The 22,138-nt window shown below is 43.6% G+C and overlaps 1 long non-coding RNA gene across 1 annotated transcript; it reads right to left on the reverse strand.

Moving 5' to 3' along the window:
* Nucleotides 1–3,390: 3,390 nt before the first annotated feature.
* On the reverse strand, nucleotides 3,391–18,003 carry LOC122234336. The gene is made up of 2 exons (XR_006212103.1): nucleotides 17,926–18,003; nucleotides 3,391–3,814 (listed from the first exon to the last, which is right to left on the reverse strand). It is a non-coding gene; the product is annotated as an uncharacterized LOC122234336 (long non-coding RNA).
* Nucleotides 18,004–22,138: the final 4,135 nt, after the last annotated feature.

Genomic DNA, 22,138 nt, shown 5'->3' on the forward strand with positions numbered 1-22,138 from the left:
AAAGTAAAGGAGGAAGAAGAGGAGGAATAGGAAAATGTGTTGGGGCAGGAGATTGGGAATAATTCTGTGGGAGCCTGCATGAGAAAAATGTACCCTGGTCCTTTTTGGGTGCCGAGGAGAGGCTGTCCATCGAAGGGTAAGCTCCACACTTGTTCCAGCTCTTCCTAGGCTGCAGGTGATACCCAAAGGAGGAGAAAAAACACCCTCATGAAATCACAGAAGCAGAGATGTGAGCAAAAACCAGCCTGCCAGGGAATGAAGGAGGAAATTCTGCTACCTGAAAGCCAAACCCTCTGAGGAATAAAGCAGAGTAAAACTAACCAACTAAATAAATCAGAGCAAACGCAAATTAAAAGGGGCAGTGAGGACAGGAGGAAATGAAAAGCTGGTGATCAGGCACAGCTGGCCTATTCAGAGCAAGCTTAATATCTCTCAATTACAGGATGAGCTCTGCTCTTCAAAAACATTTACACTCGTTTCCTCATTCAGTTCACAGCAACACTGCAGAGCTGACAAGACTAGCCCCATTTTACAGACAAAGACATCAAGCTGGGACATTGTGGGGCTGGGACCAGGTCCCTACATGCTAATCCAGATGGGGGTTCATATGTGATACCTCTGATATATTCAAAAGACAGAGAGGATAAAACTGGAAGAGGTTTAGACATCTTCCTCTGGATTTTCTTTTGGTTGTCTTTCGCAAAATGGACACTGGACCAACTGTATCACGGATATCCATCAGCTTTGGTTACCTGCCATCCATTCTTTTCCCTAATGGCCCACCGCTTTTCCATCGGGAAATTATTTCCTTTCCTCCCCATTGGGGATAGTTTTGGTGAAAACCAATTCCAGATGATCACCTTTCATTATAAAACTAAAGGAGCCAGATCCACCTCAGGATAGCTAGAGCAGATACTCTCTCTTCAAAACTTGAGTCTTCAAAAAGTGCTGAAAGGAAAAGTAAAACCATTTAAAAGTAAACGACCCACGATGAAGCCATTTATCATGGCAATGGTGGAAGTAGTAGTGGCCCTGGCATCCATACTTGAGACAGAACAACTCTGACCTGTTATATCTTTCCCATTTGCTTTCTGTTATATGCATCCCAGAACCCTAACTGATGCAAAGGGGTTAGCAGGGCTTATAATCTTTTCAAAGTTCCAGTACCCTACTTGGTCACTGAGACCCTGGACGGCCAGTCAAGGAATTGGGAAGGGAGCAAAGAGGACTAGGTCTTTTTTGGGCCACGCAGCTAAGGATGAGCAGATCCTGAGTATGGCAGATACCCAACAGTCTTTGTCTAATCAGTGAGAAGCTCCTGGAGCCTCCAGAATGGTGGGTTCATGGCCAAACAGAGGAGCTTCTGGGAGACTTTAGGACTGAAGTCTGCATTCAGCTGGAGTTGCCTGAGGGAAAGGACACAGGCTTTGTATGGGAACATTCTGGAAATGCCTCTCCATCACCATGTTTGTTCAAGGCATCATTTCCTCCTGCAAATGATTCCCTGCACCAGCAGAATGGCAGGCATCCTATAGAAAGGCCGTCCTCTGTTTCTCACTGTTTGCAGCAGAGATGCTTGAAAGAACTTTCCCAGGAAATGTCAGTGAGTCAGCTCTTAAGCACTCACCCCCGGATCTGCACCAGGGCAGCCTATAAACATGCATTTTCCATTTTATAGCAGATCTTTGCTTCCAGAGTGCCCAGTGGAGTGGCCTGGCAAGCAAGCCTCTGTAAATCACACCTCAGAGCCCACTTCATGGGCGCTTTCCTGCGGCCCGAGAAGTGAAAGATGTGGCCGGAGAAGTGAAAGATTACTGCTTCTCTAATGGTATAGGTTTCTGCTTCTCTCCTCTTTCCCTCTTCTTGCTGCACAGGAAAGGCAACATAGTTCTTGTGGTGGGAGTCAGTGTTAAATGAAAGAGTTTGGCAAAAAAAACAAAGGGTTTCTATTTTACTTTATTCATTCCCTCAGTCTTAAGAAGTCTGCTTGCAAAACAGATGAAAAACTGAGAGGGCTATAGTGATAGAGGAAGCAAATCCTCTCCTGACTCTCCTCCTGTTGCCTTTCCAGCAGCACTCTGCCTGAGCTGCAGTACGTGGGCTAGAGCTGCTAGACAAGAGACTCATTCATGGCCTTCTCTCATTGGTCTCTCCCTCCTAGGATGGAAGATTCATGAGGGCTGAGACTGTTTGCTCTAGTCATTGCTACCTCTCCAGGGCCTAGGAATGTGCTGGCACTGAGGGAGGGATGAGCTCAACAAATATGGCGGATAGGAAGTGGTACTCACCAAGCAATGCAATGTGACAGAGTGTCTCTTTTTCTTCTTTTTTCATAGTATCTTGAAAAAATGTAGAATGTTAAGGGACCTTAGTGATGCATTCCAGTAACCACACTTGAGGATGAAGATGCCCAGAGAAATAAAAGAATTTACCCCCGAGTCACACAGCTAATTAGTAGTAGGTATGGAACTCACACTAGAGACTCCAGACAATTCTGTACAGACTACAGAAGTCCCCCTAAATTAGTAATTTGTTATACTGGAAATATGTGATTTTTAAGTTTAATTTTATGGTGAATAACACTCAACATGAGATCTACACTCCTAACAAATTTGTAAGTATAAATACAGTATTGTTAATGACAAGTACAATCTTGTACAGCAGATCTCTAGAATTTCTTTATCTTTCTTAACTGAAACTTTGTACTTGTGGATTAGTAACTCCCTATTTCCTTTTTCCTCCAACACTGGGAAACCACCATACCACTCTGAATCTTTGGATTTAACTATTTGAGATGCTTCATGTAAGTGAAATCATGCAGTATTTGTCCTTCTGTGATTGTCTTATTCCTCCCAGCATAATGTCCTCGAGGTTTATCTCTGTCATTGTGTATTGTAGAACTTCCCTCTTTTCTAAGGTTCCATTTTCTAACGTTTCCACATTTTCTTTATCCATGCATCCATTGATAGCTATTGTGGTTGTATCCACATCTTGGCTACTGTGAATAATGCTGAAATGAACTTGGGAGTGCTCATATCTCTTCAAGATCCTGATTTCAGTTATTTTAGATAAATACCCAGAAGTGGGACTGCTGGATCATATGGTTAGAAAAAAGAAGAAAAAAAAAAAGAAATACATGATCTTATGTGTCTGATTTTAAGAGGGATTCAATAAATATTTTTTGATGAATTGATGCTAAAATAATTACTTTGACACCTGGGATGAACTGAAGAAGAATAACAACGAGGTCAGAGAGCCATATCATCTGAGAACCACCTGAATACATCAGGAGTTTGGAGAAGGAAGGGCAATGGGGTGCAGAGCCACTCTCTTCACATACATTTCTTTCCTCCCCCACGAACACTTAGCACAGAGTCGGCAGACCATAAATATTTGTTGGGTGAGTCAATTAAGTGTTTTGTGTGGAGAAGAGGGGGCTGACATACTACATGCTGCTTCAGATAGCTCATGCTTCAGAAAGCTCATGATGGCTAATGAGTAGAAAAATTTTGAAGAGCTGGCTCTCTTCCAGGGAAGTGGGTGGCAACTGTCAGAGCTGAAGGAGAACAACGCTTCACAAACTCCAGTTGTTGGTGAATCACGTGGAAGTCTTGTTAAAATGCAGATTCTGGTTCTTTAGGTCTGAGGTGCAGCCGAGATTCTCCATTGTCAATGAGCTTCCAGGTGATGCTGATGCTTGCTGTTCCTGGACCACCCTTTAGACAGAGAGGATATAGATGAAACTTCTCAGACAGGTTAGTGTCAATAATGACTGTAGGCCACTTCCATCTCTAAGAGTCCCTGAGTGCTGAGCCTTCAACAAAAAAAAAGACAAAGTTGAGAAATCTGGTAGGGTGTGATTTTCAGACATACAAATTAATCTTTCTATTTATGTAAATCCAGAGATCTCTGTGCTGGGAACTGTGATCAAAGGAAGGAGGAGGCATTTGTCTTTGTATTTTCACACCAGAAGAAAAGCATTCCTGGTGGCTATGATTCTACTAAAATGCTCAGCACATGTGTGCTGCATTTCACAACAAATCTGCTCAGTTTGATGCATTTAAAAACCTGTCAAATGCCTTACAAGCAGAAAATACACAACTCATGCAGAATCCGTAGACACTTAAAGCCCCTTGCTCTTACTCTCAGCAAAATGAGGTCTTTCACCCTCCAACAGCCTCTCCATTAGGTGTGTTTTTGACTTACTAGTTTTCCATCCAGATCTCCACCTGGATGCTGTTCTCCTATTTGGCCCTGGAAAGTCTGGGGAAATTGCCCTCCCCCCTTGAGCTGACCACACTGGACATTCCTGAAACACCAACAGAAATCTCAACAGAATCCTTGGAATGGTTGATGCAGGGGAGCAAGTCCATAGGGAAGGGAGAAGAGGAGGAAATGACATTTGTGAGCACCTACTACATGCAAGACAATGGACCAGACTCATTCCACACATTTTCCCACATACTCATTGTACACTGTTATAAGGCAATAGAGGGTAAAGAAGTTTCCATATATTCATGGGTTTCAGGAGTAGGCACACATTTCCCAGACTGCTTCCCTGTCCCTCTACACACAGGTCCTGACTCTATGTCCAGAAATCTCCCACTGTGTCTGAAGGGCCAGGGCAGACACCAAAGCATGCCTGGATTGTGGCTGCCTGGCTGCATGAGGAAAATCTAGTACAGATGGCTGTAGGCTGTCATTGTTTCCCTCCAGTGCTGTCTGCTCCCAGCGGAGGGCTGCAGAGAGCAAATGCAGAAGTCCTGCCTGGATTCTGCCCTCATAAAAAGTCCTTTCCTGGGGCCTAAAGTGCCAAACCATAAGAGTGCTCAAGCCCAGACCAAAATTCTGCAGCAGGAAGATCCCATTATTAATGCTGTCAATTTCAGGTCTATTTCCAATAAGGGAGGAATGGATTTTTATTTGTTTTGTTTTCTTTTGAGGCTAAATTGACAAGTAACAATGCATGTCCTTTGCAGACAATTGCTCACACTGGCAAAAAATGTCCAAGATAAGAATAACAACAACAACAATAACAATAATAATAATAAAACAATTCCACCATGACCTTTTAGCAATATGGAGGAAATCATTCTTCAGCAGGGATTCATTTTTCCAGCTTTCATGCTTTTTAGCCATAAGAAATAAAGAAAGCATACACCCTACCCTTTAATTCACTGTTTGCCTCTTCTAGTTTCTGTTTCCTGGTAAATTAAATAAATACAATTTACAGGTTTTCCTTACTTTCCTTGCTCCTGTGAGCTGTCTTCAAAAGCCTCTCAACTCTTCCCCTACCCCACCTTACAAATTTCTAACTTGGCTCTTCCGAGGGCTTAAATAAATGCTGTCGAACTAGAGTAAGGTATCCTGCGCATAGTAGGTGCCCATTAAAGTCATGCAGGATTAAATTGAAGCATTGACTGTTCCTTATCTTGGTGTTAGCCCTGTGGAGAACTACAGAATCTGTGGAGATAGGCTGATCACAGCCTGCCTCCCAATCTAGTTTGCTCTCTTCCATATTCATTACCCAACTTATAATGGAAAACCCAACTCCACTCCATGTCTTCAGAAGAGCTTTTCCTCTCTAGGTACTCTGTTGGATGAAGCACGGAGTCCAGCCTGGCCCTGCATCAGCCATAGCAGCCTGCACCTGTCAACACAAAGCCTACAGATCAAATGGAAGGGACCTTCTAATGCGGCCGTCCTGGCGGGGCCACTCGGTAAGAAAGGAGTCACATACTTGCAAAATGGGGGCAGAGGGCAAGCACAGCACCCCAGCCACAAAAATATTCACGAACTGAAATAATCATTGCTTTGTCTTTTTTCTTTTTCCCTTTGTAAATAGTTCTCGGTTTGTTTCTACTCCCTGACAACAGCAGCCCCTAGTGGCAGCAAGCTGGAACACACAGGATTGCAAAAGGATCCCCAAAAGAAATTCTAAATACGTCTCCAGACGTTAGTAGGAGCCTGAAATATCCTCACCCCACCCTCCCTGCTCACCTTCATTAATTTTATTTCTTAGGGCCTAGGTTGGTCCGAGGTTCACACTGACACTGTGTGAGGCCCCGGGGGAGGGGGCCGGGAGGCATCCAGATCAACAAGCCCCTGGAGTGGGGGTGCAGAGCTGGACATTGGTGAGGACGGGGAGTGACTCTCAGCAAATCCCCATGTTCACTGGCCCAGTGTGTCTTGTGAAGCCGGGGCGCATCTCTGACTTGATTTGTGTCCAGAAGAATCAGCTGTCAAAGAATGAGGGGTAGGCAGGCCAGGCCTCACCCAGGGGCTCACATTCTGTGTTTTTATCCTTACAACCACACGAGAGGCCACCACCAGCCAGGGTAAGAAGGGCATAATGGCACTCTTGAGAGAGGGCCCTGCCTTAGCAGAATGTCTTCTCTCTTCCCAGGGAATGACTTAATGAAACCTGAAACTCCTAGCTTGGATGACATCTTAAGCAACTTTTCTCAAGGAAAACCTAAATGCAAAAGCTTATTTGAAGCAGCATACCAAGGGCATCCTTGGATGTCTAACCCCGGGTAATGAATTAATGTGAAGACTACTTTCCCTGAAGGGAGGCTAAATAGTCAAAGCCCTCTGAAATTCCCCTTCCTAGGATCAAAGGCCAGTGGGAAGCACCAGCCTCATCCCAGGCCCACTTTGGAAGGGGGAAATGGATTTGTGAATGCCTACTGAGTCCTGAAACCCTGCTGGATGCTTCTTTCACTAGCCTTATTTCACTTCAGACTCACACAGAGGAAACCAGCATGTGAAGAATTCCTCAGGAGGGAGTCCTGCCTTCAGTGGACTCTGCAAATGTTTGAATTGATTTAAATACAACTGAAACTGAGATAGATGATTTTTTAAAATTTATTATTGAAGTAGAGTTGACATACAGTGTTGTATTGGTTTCAAGTGTGCAACATAGTGATTCAATAATTCTATACATTAGTCATTGCTCACCATGTTAAGTGTGGTCACCATCTGTCACTGTGCAACATTATTACAATATTATTGACTATATTCCCTCTGCTGTACTTTTCATCTCTGTGACTTATTTATTTTGTAACTGGAAGTTTGTACCTCTGAGATGGGTGATTTTGACATTGATTAATAGACTCCAATAAAGTTAGTAGAAGGGGTCTTTGAATTAAACTCAAGAAAAAAAGAAGAAAGCCCAGCCTTTATACTTCCTGCTTTACATTTTAACACTGTATACAGGGCAATTCCCCCAGGGCTTATTACAAAGACTCAGAAGATGTTAAACCAACAGGGAAAAGCCTAGAGCTTTAGATCTTGGAGGAAAATGTCCCTTAGTCAGTAAAGGGACAGTAGATCCTTTCAACCATGTATGATATTGGACTTGTGTGGCATGCTTCCTAGCTGTTTGAAGGATAGATATCAGAGCAGACAGGATGGGTTCTCAGAAGTTCACTTCCAAGCCATGATCAGGAGAGAAAGACCTTCCTGAGGGACCCAGGCATTTTAAGAATGCTGGCCTCCCCTCCTATCAACCTAAATGTGAAAGATTGTCCCCTTCCCACATGACCCTTCATTGCTCAGCATCTGTTCAAGTCCCCAAACCTGAACCGTTTCCACCTCTTCAACCCACCCTTCAACATGCTGCATCCACTGACCCAGCTTTGGGGAAACTCAGCATGTTGAGAGCCCTCTTACCATTCAGACCCATGAGCCTCCTCTCCCATTCCTGCAGTTGGCCTGATTCTCTGAGCTATTCTCCTCATGTAGCTCCAGAGACGGCCTCCTGCTAGAATGCCCTCTCTTCTGTTCTCCCTCCTGTCCCTCAGGCTGACCCTCATTAAGTGTTGATTCTCTCTATTGTTTGGTAGTAGATATACAATCTTTATTTGAACCCAGCATCCAATTCCCTTTTCATTCCACAAATACTCATTAAGTACCTACCATCTATCAGGCATTCTGCCAGCACTGGGTATACAGCAGTACATTTAACAGACAATGTTCTGGTTCTTATGGACTTAGGTTCTAGTGCAGGGGTTGGTAAACTTTTCTGTAAAGGGCCAGGATATCCTTTAAATTTTAATAGCATAATCAAGACAATTCCCTCCAGGGATTATTACAAAGACTCGAAAGAGGTACCCACAGACAGAAGCTCGGAGCTCTAGACAGTGGAGGAAAATGTGAGTTAGTCTATAAGGACAGTAGGATAGTATATATTCTAGGCTTTGCAGGACAGATGGTCTCAGTAGTAATGACACAGCTCTGTTGCTGTAGCTCAAAAGCCACTGTAGATAATGCATAAACATGTGGATGTGGCTCTGTTCCAAATAAACTTTATTTATAAAAAAGGACTGTAAGAGGGAGGATTTGACTTGTGGACTCCTGTTCTAGTGGATTAACAGCACCTCCAGTTTTCCTTTGTGCAGACACACCTTCTCTACTCTCAGTTCATGTTGTTTTGGTGGTGGTCCTGAGCCCATTCCTCCGCTCAAAGGGGTCATGTAACCCAGACTCAGGTAAAGTCAGATAAAGTCAGGGGATAGTCTCAGGAATGATCACAAGAGCAATGAGCTAAAGAGAATCAGTCTTGGCTCCTTTGCTGGAACTGCTGAGAAAGACATGCCTTTTTTTTGTTGGTATTTCTAAGATATAGAATAAAGCCTTGGGGCCATTTTTGCCCTAAGACAGCAAAAACAAATTTGCGAATGATTCCATCCAGGAGAGTAGAAAAAAGAATCCTCATGACATCCATGACATCTTCCGAGCAACTGCATTCGACATGCAACCATGTGTGAAACTTCTCCTGTAACTTCAGTAACTAGAGTCGATAAATTGCCTCCTTTCCCCACTTTTCCTTGAGCCACTTGAGTTAGGGTTCTATCACTTGTAATGAGTCCTGACTGATATAAAACCCAAACCCACTCTTTACCCCCCTTTCTGTATATACTTTCCTTGGGAAATCTCATCCACCTCCATGAGTTTCTGCTGTCACCTCTAAGTAGATGACCCTCCCTTTAGCACAAGGCCCATATTACCTACTGCCTATTGGACTTTTCTGCTGAGATATCCTGCAAGTATAACATATCTAAAGCTTAACTCAATAGAATGTCCACTTGTCCTAACATCTTCCCCTATGTTTTGAAATGATACTAAAAATAATAACACCAACTGCATTGCTACTCTGTGCAAGGCCTTATGGTAGGCATTACATATACACTATTTTTAACCTTCCCAGCTAACATAAAGGCAGATATTGTAAACCCTCTATATGGATGAGGAAAGTAAATCTCAGAGTCTAAGCTCATTTGTTCAGTGAGTGACTGAGCTGCAGCTGAACTTCAGGCCAGCTGTCCCAAAGTTTGAGCCTCTACTACACCAGGCTGGCTGCCTTCCTGTTTGGTTAATATCACCACCACACAATCAGTTGCCCAAGCCGGGAACTCTAATATCCCATTGGTCACTAGGACCCAGTGACTCTTCTTCCAGAGATTCTTCTCTAGCTTTCTCTCTATATATAGCCTTTGTCTTGGTCAAATTTCTCATTCCTGAGATAATACAATAGCTTTGCAGGTCATTCTGTTCCACTCCAGTCCATATTACATTTCATTACATTATTAATGCAAACCCCCAATGAACAGAAATTTAAAATCTCTGTGTCTTGAACTCCCTTACACAGAAGTCAATAATTCCTCCATTACCCAAGCACCTTAGCTTAAAGTCAAGGCCATTTTCTTTCCTTTCTCTTTTTAAAAACAACTTTATTGGGACTTCTGGGTGGCTCAGTCAGTTGAACATCTGACTCTTGGTTTTGGCTCAGGTCATAATCTCACAGTTCATGAGTTCAAACCCTGTGTCAGGCTCTATGCTGACAATGCAGAGCCTGCTTGGAATTCTCTCTCTCTCTCTCTCTCTCTCTGCTCCTTCTGCATGCTCTCTCTCTCAAAAATAAACTTTTTAAAAACCGGCTTTATTGTGATATAATTGATATATAAAAAATGCATATATATAATGTGTACAATTTGATGAGTTTGAACATATGCATACACACAAGAAATCATCACCACAATCAAGGTAATAGATGTACCCATCACTTCTAATTGTTTCCTTGTGTTCTTTGTGTGTGTGTGGTAAAAATGTTTAGCATGAGATCTATCTTCTTAACATTTTTAAGTGCACAAACAGTATTGTTAACTGTAGGTACTATGTTCAATTCATACAAAATGTCAGTTATGCATGATGAAGAAGTTCTAGAAATCTGCTGTGCAGCTTAGTCAAGGCTGACTTCAATCCAGCTGGTGACCTACCTTTTTAATCTTCTCTCGTAGTAACCCACCATTTAATGTATTCTTGATCTAGCCACTGCTTCCAGAATATAACACATTTAATCTCCTTTTCTAGGACTATTGGGCCACTTCAGCTTGGAATAACCCAACCGCTATCTGACTGTCCTTAAGTCCCTTCTCAATTTCCAATTCTTCCACAAAGCTCTCACAAATTCTCAAAACCACTCTTCCCTCCACATCTTCCTAACTTGTTTGTCCCTTTGAGTTGTTGTCTTATTTCATTAGTTAACACATACATTGTTATTTAGCTGCACACATTTCCCTAACTGGGCAGTAAGTGCCCAGAGGTCAGGTGTTTTGTTTTGTTTCTTTGTTTTGTTTTATCTTTTCATAGTTCCTAGCACAATTCTTCTCAACTTTAGTTGCACGTTAGAGTCTCCAGGGGCACTTTTTAAAAAATCCAGGGGTGCCTGGGTGGCTCAGTTGGTTAAGCGTCCAACTCAATTTTGGCTCAGGTCATGATCTCATGGTTCATGAGTTCAAGCTCCACGTCAGGCTCTGCACTTTTAGTTTGGGATTCTCTCTTTCTCTCCCTCTCTCTCTCTCTCTCAAAATAAATAAGTAAATGTTAAAAAAAATACAAATGCTAGGTCCCACAACCAGAGATTTAGATTTTATTGGTCTATTGGGAGGGCCAGGCTCAGGTGATTCTAATGTGCAGACAGGCTGGGGAACTAGTGGTCCAGCACAACACAAATAGTAGGAAAATGGTTGACAGATATTTGACTGAGTGGCTTGAGACTAGATGTGGACCCAAATTTCATAATTATCCCAAGTTTATTTGGCTGCAGTAATAACTGACTCAATAAGTAATGTTTGGGGTTGAGGATGATAATGTCATTGATGGGGACAATGACGATAGTGATGATGACACAAACCTGAAACATATTCCCTCTTGCATTCTACTTGCAGCACCAGGCAAACAGCTCCCCAACAAGAAACCAGGTCAGCCCCAGTTCAGTCTCTGAAAATTATTTTCTCCCCTAATAGGTGCCTTGTTCCTTCACAGTCACTCCATTCAAGGGCTCTTTGCAAGACAACAGGCTTCCTGCATCAGTGGAGCAGACTCTCTGGGAATAACCCAGTTCCTCCTCTTCCCCAAGGCCACAGTTTATAAAAAGCTTAGTTAATTTGTCTTTCTGAAGAACTTTTGGACACAACTAAGTTCGTTTCTTAATGAGGCCTGGCTCCCAGGGAATGGGTAGGTGCACAGCCTTTTAGTGTATGGCCTGAACCACTCTTGGAAGAAAAAGAAGTTTACATCAATGGTTGTCACCAGTTTAGAGAAATTTGCTAATGAGGCTGGTGTCATGGTTCTGCCCCCTCATAGAGTAATGAGCTTTGTCCATTCTGTGAGTGGAGCCTACCCCTAACTTCACTCAGCATCTTGAAAATGCCCTCAGATGTTCCTATAGATGGTAAGAGAGTGTGGAGGATGGTTTGTTACTGCTGTATTGGAAAGAGTGTGGGTATCTATGAAGTGGTTCCCATAGTTACAGCCTTAGCATCAGGACCTAGGGGCTGTTTCTACCATTTTATAGCAGAGTTGATTAAAGACTTATCTTGGTTAGAAGTCAAATGAGAGCTAAGGTGCAAAAATCAGACATGTTTTTATTTCTTCTTCAGCCCAACTTCCATTTAAAGCCAAAAGAAACCAAGACAGGTCTGAGAAGATCAGAAACAGAGGGCCTTAGGCAGTGCTTATTTTGGGGACCATGTGGAGAATACATCAGGGCATCAGAGTAGGGATCAGGAGTACAAGCTCCGGAGTCACACTTCCTGTGTTCAAACCCCATGCTGACCTTTCATGTTACCCTTCAATTTACATACTTGTAAAATAGGATAATAATAATAAGTAATAGTAACAATCCTAGAATGTTCTGGGTCAGGGCAGAGGGAACTAATTGTGGGAAATACAGCATTGAGAGGCCTCTATGACTATTATGTGATAGTAATGTTGACCCACATCCTTGTTCTCTGTAGCCTAGCTTCTGTTTAGCACACTCCTCAATTAGGAGAATCATCTTCTCATATCATTGGCCAATGGAGGGTAATAGGGAATTTTTGTCCCCCACCCACAGCACAGACCACTATAATAATGACGGTCTAGTCAGAAAAGCAAAAGTCAATCCAGGTCTTCCAAACCAGAGGCAATTTGATTTGGGGAAACTGTGGCACAGATAATGCCAGAACCAAGATGCCAAGCAGAGGACAGTATGGTGAGCCAGAAATTAGCAACAGTGGCAAGTCACCATCACCTAAGGGCTGGAAGGACAATGGGAAGAGATGGGTCTACAGAGTCCAGAAGCCAGGCCTCCTGGCAGGAATTAAAACCTTGACAGGGGCTGCTGGGAAGTATCTGGGAGGGACTGCCTGGTGGAAGCTGAAACAGTGGAGGTGACACAGCCACTACCAGAGACACCAAAATAAGCAAAGGGAGATGGGAAGAAATACCCTGGCTTTTCTTTTTCTCTCACCCCACACAGGGAGCAAGGGAGTCTGGGAAATGTAGTTTCCAATGACAGCAAATGGGATAGAGAATGCAGGAAGTGGATCTGGGAGCAAACAGATAGTTGACAAGCATAGCCTCCTTCCCCAGTTCCTAATGCACTTGTTTCCCCTGGGGCCAGCACAGAACTTTGTTTCATTGGGTAAATTAAAATACAAAAGGGCATCTCTTACCTGGGAGGTATCAGAAGGCACTGGGTAAACTGAATTAGAAGGGTCCTGGAAACACACTGTATACCCAGGACTGCTCTGTTAGAATACAGAATACTACAGAGAGCAGAAAGGCAATCGCTCCTGGGATTTGGGGAATTAGATTTTCTTGTTTTCTTTAATTTTTTTTTTTCTGACAAGTGCCTCAGCTCTTTTTTATTATTAATCTGGGATTTTTCTTTCATGTTCTCCATACATCTTTGGAAGATTAATTTAAACCAAATCTGTATATTCCCAAGGGGCTAATCCATTTTTCTGACTCTTTGAACAAAAGACAACTATTATTTCTTATCAATAGACAAGCACAACTTTCTGAATTAAAAATGCAAAAAGTTCCCCACCTCCTCAGCAATCTGGAAGCTTGAGATGTGGTTAAGAATCTCAGCACAGGCTGAGTTTCTTGTGGTACTTCTAACATGGTGGTAAGGGAAGAGAGATAACGGCCTTTGCCACAGCAGGCCATGACTTTAGGACTTCAGGTCATTACCCTCCCTGACCCACCTCCTACCCTAGTTCTGTAAAAAGCAAAGATTTCCCCACAGACAATGTGTAATGGGGAGCAGGTAAATGTGTAATGGGGAGCAGAATTGAGTCTTCCATCTTTTGTCTGAAGTTCAGAAGTTAGAGCCTTCCAGTAAAAACCAAATAATGGCTGAGGCTGCCTAAGGGACACTGAGAGACACAGCTAATGCTAGAGATTCCAAGTAAGCAAAGATATAGGGGGTAAATGTCCTGGTTTCTCTCTCTCTCTCTCTCTCTCTCTCTCCCTGCCCTTCAATCCTGGAGGAAGAATCAAAATGAAGACTTTAAAACAACACAAACTCAAGAGTCTGAATGTCTGGCCTTCTAACAAACATCCCCACACTTAATATCCCCTCCTCCCCATCACACACACAGAGAATCCTTAAACTGTTAGACTATGTCCAGGACTAGGAAGTTCACTGTTCATCCATCCTTTGGGTGGCTGGTCCAACCACTACACTTCTTCCTTTCACTGAGCCAAATCTGTCCACTGGCTTCCAGAAAAGAAGGGCTTCCAAAGATGTGTGGAGAACATGTAAGAAAAATCCAAGATTAATAATAAAAAAGAGCTGAGGCACTTGTCAGGAAAAAAAATAGACCTACCCCCACCTCTCCAGTATCTTCTTTCCCCCTGGTTGAAAAGCCTGCTATTCTCATAACAGAAGCACCACATTCAGCTCCAGTTTTATATGTCTACCTAAGTGTTTGAGCTAGGTTTATAAAAAAATTGTCACAGTGTATGGATTGACAATCTTCGGCAGACGCCATCAGCATCCGCCCATATCCTTCCCTCTCCCTCCTTCAGTGCTTACCAGCCCTACTTCCATGGTCAGTGCACACATTTCTGTTCCTGAAGCCCTTGTTTAATCCTTGGAGCCCACTTTCCTCAGCCAAAGCAAGTAAGAAATGCCAAGGAACGAACACTCCTGAGGAAGAGCCCTCAAATAAAGAGGGATGGAGGTGGTGTGGAGCCACCGCAGCTCTCCCGCACCACCCTCAGGTGAGATGACAGATCCGGGTTCTGTCTGGCTGCAAAGGTCCCCAGTGGATTTAACTTCAGTTCACAGTGGTAGCTGACTCTCTAACTCACCCTTACTGCTTTTCCTATTCTGTTCTGCATCTTCCAGGAATCGGGAATCTTTATCTTAGTAAATGCTCTTGGCGAGCTCAAACTAAGACACAGTCAATCTGCACTGTAAATCTCCATAGCCTGAGGTCTTTCCCAAATGTATTGAATTGAGGAACCTTTCTGCACAGTTCATCTTAGCGACCAGGGTTCCAGAGAATACTCTTTGGAAAGCCCTGTTCTAATTCCTGGGCAGCACACACAACTGTCACAGTGTTGTTGCAAGGAGAGAAGTTGATATGCAAGCATGAGGCAGGAAAGATGCTGGCTAAGAAATAGTATTTGGCTACCTAGAAATATCTGAGATTAGGACTCCTCAAGGACAGAGCCCTCTCAAAGGCCCAGTCTGCTGGAAAGTGGCTGATGTGGTCGTTAAACAGGTTCATCTGTTGTTACAGGACCTGCTTTGAATTCCTGTTCTCATACTTTAAGTGCATTTTGTGGATTAGGCTAATTCCTAGAAAATTCACTATTCATGAAAAAATTATATTTTCACTGTCTGTGAGGGAACTAACCCTCCCGCTCTGCTTCTATCTACAAGGAAATGGTACCAATCTCCTCCAGCTGTGAGACGAAGAGGCAGAGACACTCCAGGATTGGGCAATTATGTCAGGAAATTCAACGTTTGAGATGAATGGAAAATGGCTGGGGAGTTTTTTTTCAACAACTTGGCTTGAGCAGGATTGATTCCAGGACTGAGAAGCATTCAAGCAATGCAGTGCCTGCAGTGTTATAAAATAGGATCATTTTATAGTTGGAAAATCTAAGGTGTGCCCTACCATCAAAGCACAGGCATTTAATAATGTTTGTTGAGAATGTGGAAGCAATGAGGGGGGAAATCAAGCATGAAATGCTGGGTCAAACCTACATCTAGAATCTGGACCATCACAGAGGCACAAGGAGACTTCCTCTAAATTTTAGCATGAACTGGGAGATCTAATTTTTCCCTAGAAGGACTGGAATGTTCTCCCTGGGACACTTCACAGTGCTCTCCCAGGAAATCTCCACGATGTTTCACAGAAGACTTAGGAATGCTATCTGAGCCTGCACATAGATCCTTAGGCCTCCACCAAGCATTGCTTCACATTTGGTATTTGGCGGTCTGTTACATATATGATGGGATATAACATTTAAAAGATGAATGTTCCCAGTCTTCCCTGACCCTCTACCTACTAATGAGCATTCTGGCTGAGCCCACTCTCTATCATCTGAGAAGGGCACCTCTCAGCAGGCCAGGTCTTTAGACTCAGTAGTGCAGAATTTGTAGAAAGGGAGAAGAAGGGAAATACAAGAGGTCTTGGGGAGCCAGGACTGAGGCTGAAAATTTTCAGGGTGGTTTGGAAAATAATAACTTTGGAGTGCTATAGCACATGAGCAAAGTGGATGAGAGAAAAAAACCAGAAAAGTGTTAAAGGTCAATAATGCCCTCCTTTGCATCTGAAAAATATAAATCAAAGATGGGAGTACTTGCTTTGAAATTGCTCTTTTTTATTTTAATTTTAATTTTGGGGGGAGAAAGAAAGAGTGAGAAAGAGAGAGAGAGAGAGAGAGAGAGAGAGAGAGAGAGAGACTGAACAGGAGGTGAAGGACAGAGAGAGAGAGAAAAAATCTTAAGCAGGCTCCAAGCTCAGAGCAGAGCCTGATGCGGGGCTCAATCCTATGACCCTGCAATCATGACCTGAGCTGAAATCAAGACTCAGATGCCCAACCAACTGAGCCATGCATGTGTCCCTGAAAATTACTCTTAATTGTGGTTTCTCTTGACCTCTAACTCACCCTGGGACTGGGTTTTGTAGATCCTGGCTTAAAACACTACATAGATGTACATCCAGACACTGAGTCTACAAATAAATCCATCCACCCACAAAAGTTATGGCTAAAGACCAATAAAAATGGACATTGGGATCTTCAGCCTAGTTCACAGCTAAGTGTCTTGGATCTTCTTTCTCCTCTCATCCTGTTCCTCTAGTATTTTACTGTTTAATCTTTTCTTGACTTCTGACTTTCAATAATTCTTCCATTTTTGGCCCTGCCTTTCTTTCTTGAACTTGAGCACAGAAGTTGACTTCCCTGGTATTGATTATTGCTATCCATAGGAAACAGCTTTTTCCCCCTTCTGGTCTCTCCTATCCTAAGCCTCCAGCATGAGCACCAGCCCAGCCTGGCTCTAATCCCTGGACCACTATGATACCTGATGTTAGCTGGGGGTGTTCTGCACCCCACCCTCACCCTGAGGAGTCAATTGACAGGGTAGAACATGTCTCTTTCCCCAGAAGACTGTAACTACTCCAGAACTCAGGTCCAGTGTGTCATGGTGTCTTCCCCACTCCTATCCCTGCACCTCATCCAGAGCAAGGGCTTATCAAATATCTGTTGATTCCCAGATGCAGGATTATCTTTAGACCTCAGCCTGCCAATAACATCTGTGACACTTGGAATTTACCATTGAGATGCTTACATGTGCTAACAGAAACTCCAGAAAGCCAAAGAGGCTCCTGTAGAAATTAGAAATTGTAGGAAACAGAGATGCTATTGTTTGGTCAACAGTCAATGCCCACTAATGACTGAACAAAGTCAATAGCTCATGACACCTCCATGACCTCACCTCACTGAAGTGCTGCCCCCACCTTTTGCTTTTAAAGGTTGGCCCTTTCCTGGCCCAGATGATTTTTCCCAGCTGGACCATACTTTCTCTGGGTCCCTAGACTCCTGTCTTGTGCAGCCTCTCCCTTCCAATCTCCTTCTCCTCATTATACCTAGAGCTTGTAGCCAGAGAGAAGCCAGATTTCCTTAGGCCTGTGATGAAACCTTGAGTTGTTTCTAATTGGATTGTTCACTTTTCCTGTTTTTATTTACTTTTCAAAAAAAAAACCCTTTTTTGAGTATGATGAGTAAGCTCTCTGTTGGGCTCTGGGAATACAGTGACAGAACCTGACATCAAGGTTCCAACACACTGGAGAAGAATACAAGATGGTGGTGTATTACAAAATGCTGTTTTGTAATTCCAGGAGCTGGAATGTTAGTGAAACAGAGAGAAGGGCTATGCAACCTAGCCTAGGGTTGAGGTTCTGTGTGTGGTGGTGGGTGATGAGGGAGGGGGAGCAGAGGTGAGAAAGGCTGTCAAGAAGGAGAAATGCCTGAGAAGATTTTAAAGGTAAGTTGGTCCAAAAGAGAAGCAAAAGGAAAGTGTTCTAATCTTCCTAAATTCTCTGACTTGAGTGTTCTTTGAGCCTTCTTTACCTGATACATCCATATGCTTCCTCCAAAGTTCAGCTCAGACACTACCTCTGTAGGATATTCCTGACACCCTGACCCCACCTCAGCTTCTGGGACTTCACTTGCTGGTTTCCTCATAGTACTTTTGAACACAATGCAGTAAAACTTCACCCACTACATCATAATTATGTGCGTATGAGTTTGTCTCCCCAGGCAAATGGAAAAACCCTGGGTCTTCCACATCTCAGTAGTCACAGGGCCTACCACAATGCCTGGAACTTAGTAGGTACTCAATGAATGCTTGTCAAATTGAAATAATAGAATCCTATGACAGCTTACTAATGTCACAGTGCTTTGGCAAGTATCAATTTGGATAGCGATTGGTGCCCAGTAGGCAGTGTATTAGTCAGAGTATGCTAGGCCATAATACTCTAACAGAATCTCAAGCCAACAAAGGTTTATCTTTTGCTTAACATTGCAGAAATTTATTTCTCACTCATACCACCTGATCTATTCAGGTCTATGGTAGGAAAGGAAGAGAAAGGGGAAATTCTTCACATACTTACCCGAGGATCCAAGATAGTGGAGGCTTCACCATCTGGAATACCATCTTAAATGTGGCAAAAACAGTGAAAGAGATATCTAGAGGGTTTCTGCACTTGCTCTTCCATGTATTAGTTTATGTTGACATGTGTCACTTCCATTTAACCTGTTAACCAAAATTGTAAGAGAATTGCAAAAATCTCTCCCAGATAGCAAGGGGGCCAGGAATGGGGGGCGGGGGGAGGCACGATGGAATGTTGGTGAGCCCACTGACTCTGCTACAGGTAGGAACTAAAATCCCCACCATCGTTTTTTCTTCACCAGATGAAGAAAATAGGCATCTTCGAGGGAAAGTCACAAACCCACACTCCCCAGCCTGAGATTCCATCGTCTTGGCTACAATAAATTCACAGGAAATTATGAGGCCTGAAGTCTTAGGAAATGCTCATGTTATATCCATCTTTCCTTGGAAATGTTAACCACTGCTCAGATCTGACCGATCCCTGACCTTCTCCAGTACAGTCACCATCCCTATTAGAAGAGCTCCATCCTAATGCAGGTGGCAGAGGCTCAATGAACAGTGCTTCTTTGTCACTTCATCCATCAATGTCCGGTGGAACTCTGCCCCCATGGACTCCACTTTGCATACAATTGCAGATGTACTTTTGGGGAGTCATGCTCATTACTTTCTTGATTTTCAAATTTTCCTCTGCTCATCCTCATTCTCCTCTTTGGTGTCAATACCTTGAATACTGCCATGTTTTCATGTTGTAGCTTAATCAAACAGTTCATCTCTTGAGTTGCTGCCACCAAGGGCTTCCAATAAATAAATTCTGGTAATCATTTTCAAAGTCTTCCCACCCCTTCTTGAGACCCCTCCCCTACCTTCTATTGTCCTCTGCATCTTCTTTCTGTTCCTAGCTTGGATTCATTTATGAAAGTCATTTGAATCTGTTTTCTGCTTGGGTATATTAATACAATGCATTTCCATGCCATTGCCTTCATTAATTCTACTTGTGCTGCTGACTTTGACTTAGGAGATATCCATCAACCCGCACATGTTAGCTTTTTGGAAGGGAAAGGGAAGAGGCTAGACTAGCAGTGGGAATTTGCTTTGCCTCTGCTGATCTGCTTTCTTCATTATTGCTCAAGTGCAGTTGATAGTTTTCATTTGTGTGGGTTTTTCTTTCTGACTATGGACTCCCCTTGACTGTTTCCTTCATGTCTTCTCTGTGCTGTGATAGCACACAGGGCCTGCTGGCTGTGGCTGCTCCACTTCCATCCTCCTCCTGTTTGGCTCTCCAAGACCAGATTCTCAGTCTGCGGGGGCAGAAGAAGACCAGAATCTTCTTAGCAGCCATGTCGCATGGGAGCCCCTACCATCACTAAACAATGCTGGTCCCTTCATTATGTACTTACCTCCCCCCTCAACTTATTTTCCCCTAAAAATTGAGGGAAACTTGGAAGTCCCTTGGACACTGAGGACACATACTGAGGGAAATAATGCCATTTGGGTTTGAGCTGAAATACTGTCTAGCTTATCAGAGGGACCAGGACTAGCACAGACCCTCTGCTCCTTCTGAATTTAGAGAGAAGACATCCTGGGTAGGGCGTGCGGGGTGAGGGGAGGAGGGAGTATTTTCTGAGAGGGGGAGTTGGTACGGTGTGTGTGTGTATGTGTGAGAGAAACATACAGGCAGAGAAACAGAGATATAGAGAGATACAGAGACAAAGGCAGAGAGAAAGAGAGAGAGAGAGAGAGAGAGAGAGAGAGAGAGAGAGTGTCACACACTCTCCAAGGAACAGAGTATAATACAAGAACTGGGAGATTAAGAGTCCAGACCCCAATTTGGGTTTAGGCAAACCTCTCTCTCCTTTGAGCCTCTTCCCCCCTCCATTAGATGAGCAGTCAGAATTGGATGTCCTTAGTAGTCTTTGCCAACTCTGAGCTTCTGGGATTTTGTGAATAAACTCTGACTTAAGACTCATAGTTTGACCATCAGCAATTTATTGCAATTTTTTTGTGCTTTGTAAAAAAATTCTGGGAGTGTTTGGGTGGCTCAGTCAGTTGAATGTCTGACTCTTGATTTTGGCTCAGATCATGACCCCAGGGTCATGAGATTGAGCCCCACATCTAAAATAATAATAATAATAATTCTAAATGAGGGATAATAATTCTAATTCAGGAAACTGTTGTGGTAATAAAAATAGATTAAAGATGTAAAATCATTTTAAAGACTTAAATGGCACTTAAAAAATGCAAGATCCTTGGGCAAGTAACTAAGCCTTCCTGTGACTCAGTAAAATGTGGATAATAAGCACATGTGCTCATCGAGCTCTTATGAGAAGTAAATGAGGTCGTCAGGCAAAACTCGTGAAACAGTGGCACATGGCAAGTACTAAATAAGTGCCTTATTATTTATGTGTTTCAGGATGCTTGTAGGATAGGGTAGCAGAAGGACTTCCCTCTGTGAGACCATGATTCAGGGACTGATCTGCAGGAGGAGGTGTGTCCAGGAGAGGCCTGGGTCTGGAAGAGCATCTAGTTCCCAGCCTTCCCCCATAGGCTTGGTGGGGCCATCTGGTGAGGGCCTTCTTCCCATTTAGGGCACAACACAGCATGGTCCTGACACAGCGAGGACATTTGGGTACTCTGGGGGTTAAGAAGCTCTGGGGTCAGCACCCCAGGCAGACCATCAGCAGCAAGTCCACCAAGAGGGACTGTGCTACCTCACAGGAGATGAGAAATGCCCAGAACACACGGTAACATCTTCTCCATGTGTCAGCTATGCTTTCTTCTATGTTGGCTTCATTCTCAGGCAGGCCCTCTCCTTGTGATATCAAAAATGGCACCTGGAAGCTTGAAGCTAAAGAGATCTGTTGTCCAAGAAAGAGAACTCCTCATTTTCCAGGGTTTGATCTTGACTGGCCCAGCTTGGGTTATGTGCCCACCCCAAAACTCTCAGAGCACCATGGAGATGTGACTCGTATCAGCCTGGCCTGGGTCCCAGCCTCACTCTAGAGGTAATTTGTGGTGTCAGCCTCATCTGAACTGCCTAGGTCCTGGGCTAAGAATAGAGTGGGTGATGGTCTCCCAAGAGATTTGGGAGTCCTGGAAACTTGAAATGATGGGTTCGCTTCCAGGCTTTTCTGGTTTTGCTCATGAATGGCTCCAGTAGCCCAAGGCAGTCTTGAGAAGAAGAGTTAACGGTATAAACCAAAAGCATGCTCAAACAAGTGAGAGGAGGGACCTGGGCAGAGTACCGACAGCATTTCCTAGAACCCTAGAGCCCAGCCTTGTTTCTCTGTACCATGAGCCCCTGTCCTCAGTTTGTCATTTTAGATATTAACATGTTGCCTTTGCTTGAAGACACTTGGCTCTAAAATCCCCACATCAGAGAAAACTGAGGAATTTGATTAGTGTTGTAGCACCATTATGACCATTTCCCAAAGAATCCTTTTGGTTGCCAAGACAAATGTGCTCTCTGCACAGAGTGGCCTCATCATTTCCTAAATGATCCTGCTATGCAGATGATCTCTGATTTACCAATTGCAGAAGCAAAGAGGCATGCCGTTGAAATGGAGGCAGCAGAAAGAACTTGGCTTTCCTGTCTCTTTCCCTGCGTACCTGGAAGAGAGCGTCCTACTAATGGGGGCAGGGTACATGTGACCAACTGGCAAATTTCTTCTACTG

Source organism: Panthera tigris, chromosome E2 (assembly GCF_018350195.1).
Source record: "Panthera tigris isolate Pti1 chromosome E2, P.tigris_Pti1_mat1.1, whole genome shotgun sequence".
Classification (NCBI taxonomy): domain Eukaryota; kingdom Metazoa; phylum Chordata; class Mammalia; order Carnivora; family Felidae; genus Panthera; species Panthera tigris.